We start from the raw sequence: 5903 nt of genomic DNA on the forward strand, positions 1-5903 counted from the left end.
GCATGTATATATATATATATGCATGTATATATATATATATATATATATATATATATATATATATATACATGCATATACATATATAAATACATATACATATATATATATATATACATATATATATATATATACATATATATATATATATACATATATATATATATATACATATATATATATATATATATATATATATATATATATATATATAAACGAATACTAATGAGTTGATATGTCATTTGTCATGATCCAAAAATTTGATAACAAAATTGATTACAATATTTTGTCACTAAAATTTAAATTAGAAAAAAAATTAATAGGGGTATTCTAATGTATGTGTCGTCATCAAAATTTTATTCAGTGATAAGTAAACAAATGCTAGTTGACATACATGGCATCTATGACCACTTGGAATCATGTTTTTCCACGGAATAACCACAAGGCTTCATATTTCTTTTCATTAAAATTACAGCTTTAACATCCATCTAAAATTATCGAACCATGGTCTACAATATTTTCTACTTTTAACCAAATGGTTAACCTTCATCTGGATATTATTAAACGAATAAATATATAATTCAATTGATAAATCATAACATTTTGTTAAGACAGTTCATTTACTTCATATGACACCTTTAAACACCTCATAAGGATATATATGACGAGAAAAAGCTGATGATATGCATAGAGGCATGTAGGCAACTATGATGATTTCGACAAACTAGCAATAACCACTAATAATAGTCATTGATGTTAGTGAAAATAAGACATGAAATCACACAATAGGATTAGGAGATCATTCGAAAAGAACAATAAATATAAAATTATATAAAACGAGATTACATGTCCAATATAGAAATAATTTAAAGGGTCTTTTTGACTATATAAATGTTAACAAGCAATTCTAAAACACCTCTAATTTTTTGGAACGAGTCTGAATTAAATAGCAATGATTTGGATCACTTTTTTTAACATTATATTATTATTAGTATTATTATTATTATTATATATATATATATATACATATACATATATATATACATATACATATATGTATATGTATATGTATACATATATAAACGGTCACTAATGAGTTGATGTGTCATTTGCCATGATCCAAAAATTTTGATGACAAGATTGGTGATAATATTTTGTCATTAAATTTTAAATTAGAAAAGATTTTAATGGGGATATTCTAATGTATGTGTCATCACCAAAATTTTATTCGGTGACAATTACGTAAACAAATGCTAGTTGACATACATGGTATCTATAACCACTTGGAATCATGTTTTCCCAAGAGGATAACCACAATGCTCCATATTTCTTTCTATTAGAATTTCATCTTTAAAATCCATCTAAAATTATCGAACCATGGTCTACAATATTTTATACTTTTAACCAAAATGGATAACCTTCATCTGGATAATATTAAATGAACAAATATATAATTCAATTGATAAATCATAACATTTCGTTAAGACAGTTCATTTACTCCATATGACGCCCTTAAACACCTCATAAAAACATAAATGAAAAGAAAAAGCTGATGATATGCATAGAGGCATGTAGGCAACTATGATGATTTCGGCACACTAGCAAAAACCACTAATATAGTTACTGATGTTAGCAAAAATAAGACATGAAATCACATAATAGGATTAGGAGATTATTCGAAAAGAATAACGAATATAAAAATATATAAAAGCAGACTACATGTCCATTATTGAAATCATTTAAAGGGTCTTTTTGACTATATAAATGTTAACAAGCAATTCTAAAACACCTCTAATTTTTTGAAACGAGTCTAAATTAAATAGCAATGATTTGGATCACTTTTTTTAATATTATATTATGATTATTATTATTAGTATTATTATTATTATTATATATATATATATATACATATATATATATATATACATATATATATATATATATACATACATATACATATACATATATGTATATGTATACATATATAAACGGTCACTAATGAGTTGATGTGTCATTTGCCATGATCCAAAAATTTTGATAACAAGATTGGCGATAATATTTTATCACTCAAATTTAAATTAGAAAAGATTTCAATGAGGGTATTCTAATGTATGTGTCGTCACCAAAATTTTATTCGGTGACAATTACGTAAACAAATGCTACTTGACAAAACATGGTATCTATGACCATTTGGAATCATGTTTTCCTACGGGATAACCACAATGCTTCATATTTCTTTCTATTAGAATTACATCTTTAAAATCCATCTAAAATTATCGAACCATGGTCTACAATATTTTCTACTTTTAACCAAAATGGTTAACATTAATCTGGATATTATTAAACGAACAAATATATAATTCAATTGATAAATCATAACATTTCGTTAAGACAGTTCATTTACTCCATATGATGCCCTTAAACACCTCATAAGGACATATATGATAAGAAAAAAATGTTGATATGCATATAGGCATGTAGGCAACTATGATGATTTCGACACACTAATAAAAATCACTAATAATAATCATTGATGTTAGCGAAAATAAGACATGGAATCACACAATAGGATTAGGAAATTATTCAAAACGAACAACGAATATAAAAATATATAAAACGAGACTATATGTCCAATATTGAAATCATTTAAAGGGTCTTTTTTACTATATAAATGTTAACAAGTAATTCTAAAACACCTCTAATTTTTGAAACTAAGTCTGAATTAAATAGCAATGATTTGGATTATTTTTTAATATTATATTATTATTTTACTATTAGTATTATATATATATATATATATATATATATATATATATATATATATATATATATATATATATATATATATATATATATACACACATATACATATACATATATGTATATGTATACATATATAAACGGTTACTAATGAGTTGATGTGTCATTTGCCATGATCAAAAAATTATGATGACAAGATTGGTGATAATATTTTCTCACTAAAATTTAAATTTAAAAAGATTTTAATAGGGGTATTCTAATGTATGTGTCGTCACCAAAATTTTATTAGGTGACAATTATGTAAATAAATGCTAGTTGACATACATGGTATCTATTACCACTTGGAATCATTTTTTCCCAAAGGATAACCACAATGCTCCATATTTTTTTTCATTAGAATTTCATATTTAACATCTATCTAAAATTATCGAATCATGATCTATAATATTTTCTACTTTTAAGCAAAATATTTACGTTCATCTGGATATTATTAAATTAACAAATATATATTTCAATTGATAAATCATAACATTTCGTTAAGACATTTCATTTACTCCATATGACGCCCTTAAACATCTCATAAGGACATATATGACGAGAAAAAACTGATGATATGCATAGAGGCATCTAGGCAACTATGATGATTTTGACACACTAGTAATAACCACTAATAATAGTCATTGATGTTAGCGAAAATAAGACATGGAATCACACGGGATTAGGAGATCATTTGAAAAGAACAACGAATATAAAAATATATAAAACGAGACTACATATCTAATATCAAAATCATTTAAAGGCTCTTTTGACTATATAAATGTTAAAAGCAATTATAAAACACCTCTAATTTTTTGGAACGAGTCTGAATTAAATAGCAGTTATTTGGATCACTTTTTTTAACATTATATATATATATATATATATATAAACACCTATAATATATGTATATGTATATATATATAAACAACCACTAATGAGTTGATGAGTCATTTGTAATGATCCAAAAATTTTGATAACAAGATTGGTGACAATATTTTATCACTAAAAATTAAATTAGAAAAGATTTTTAATGGGGGTATTCTAATGTACGTGTCGTCACCAAAATTTTATTCAGTGACAATTACGTAAACAAATGCTAGTTGACATATATGGCATCTATGACCACTTAGAATCATAGTTTCCAACAGGATAACCACAAGGCTCCATATTTCTTTCCATTAGAATTGCATCTTTAACATCCATCTAAAATTATCGAACCATGATCTAGAATATTTTATACTTTTAACCAAAATGGTTAACCTTCATTTGGATAATATTAAACGAACAAATATATATTTCAATTGATAAATCATAACATTTAGTTAAGACAGTTCATTTACTCCATATGACGCCCTTAAACACATCATAAGGATATATATGACGAGAAAAAGCTAATGATATGCATAGAGGCATATAGGCAATTATGATGATTTCGACACAGTAACAAAAACCACTAATAATAATCATTGATGTTAGAAAAAATAAGGCACATAATCACACAATAGGATTAGGAGATCATTCAAAAAGATCAACGAATATTAAAATATATAAAACGAGACTACATATCGAATATTAAAATCATTTAAAAAATCTTTTTGACTATATAAATGTTAAAAGCAATTCTAAAACACCTCTAATTTTTTGGAAAGAGTGAATTAAATAGCAATGATTTAGGTCACATTTTTTAACATTATATTATTTTATTATTATTATTATTACTATTTTTATTATTATTATTATTATATATATATATATATATATATATATATATATATATATATATATATATATATATATACATATATGTATATGTATATTTATACATATATGTATATGTATATTTATACATATATAAACGGTCACTAATGAGTTGATGTGTCATTTGCCATTATCAAAAAATTTTGATAACAAGATTGGTAACAATATTTTGTCACTAAAATTTAAATTAGAAAAGATTTTAATGCGGGTATTCTAACGTATGTGTCATCCCCAAAATTTTATTACAATTATGTAAACAAATGATAGTTGACATACATGACATCTTTGACCACTTGGAATCATGTTTTCCCACAAGATAACCACAAGGCTCTATATTTCTTTCCATTAGAATTGCATCTTTAACATCCATATAAAATTATCAAAACATGGTTTATAATATTTTATACTTTTAACCAAAATGGTTAACCTTCATCTCGATATTATTAACCGAACAAATATATATTTTAATTGATAAATCATAACATTTCATTAAGACAGTTCATTTACCTCAAATGACATCCTTAAACACCTCATAAGTACATATATGATGAGAAAAAGCTAATGATATACATAGAGGTATGTAGGCAACTATGATGATTTCGATACACTAGCAAAAACCACTAATAATAGTAATTGATGTTAGCGAAAATAAGACATGGAATCACACAATAGGATTAGAAGATCATTCGAAAAGAACAATAAATATAAAAATATACAAAACGAGACTACATGACCAATATTGAAATCATTTAAAAGGTCTTTTTGACTATATAAATGTTAGCAAGCAATTCTAAATCACCTCTAATTTTTTGGAATGAGTCTGAATTAAATATCAATGATTTGGATAACCTTTTATAACATTATATTTTATTATTATTATTATTATTATATATATACATATATATATATATATACATATATTCATATACATATACATATACATATTCATCACTAATGAGTTGATGTGTCATTTGCCATGATCTAAAAATTTTGATCACAAGATTGGTGACAATATTTTGTCGCTAAAATTTAAATTAGAAAAGATTTTAATGGGAGTATTCTAATGTATGTGTCGTCATCAAAATTTTATTCGTAAACAAATGCTATTTGACATACATGACATCTATGACCACTTGGAATCATGTTTTCCCACGGGATAACTATAAGGCTCCATATTTTTTTACATTAGAATTGTATCTTTAACATCCATCTAAAATTATAGAACCATGGTCTACAAAATTTTCTACTTTTAACCAAAATGGTTAACCTTCATTTGAATATTATTAAATGAACAAATATATATATTTCAATTGATAAATCATAACATTTCGTTAAGACAGTTAATTTAC

The sequence above is a fragment of the Musa acuminata genome, chromosome BXJ3-9 (assembly GCF_036884655.1).
Source record: "Musa acuminata AAA Group cultivar baxijiao chromosome BXJ3-9, Cavendish_Baxijiao_AAA, whole genome shotgun sequence".
Classification (NCBI taxonomy): domain Eukaryota; kingdom Viridiplantae; phylum Streptophyta; class Magnoliopsida; order Zingiberales; family Musaceae; genus Musa; species Musa acuminata.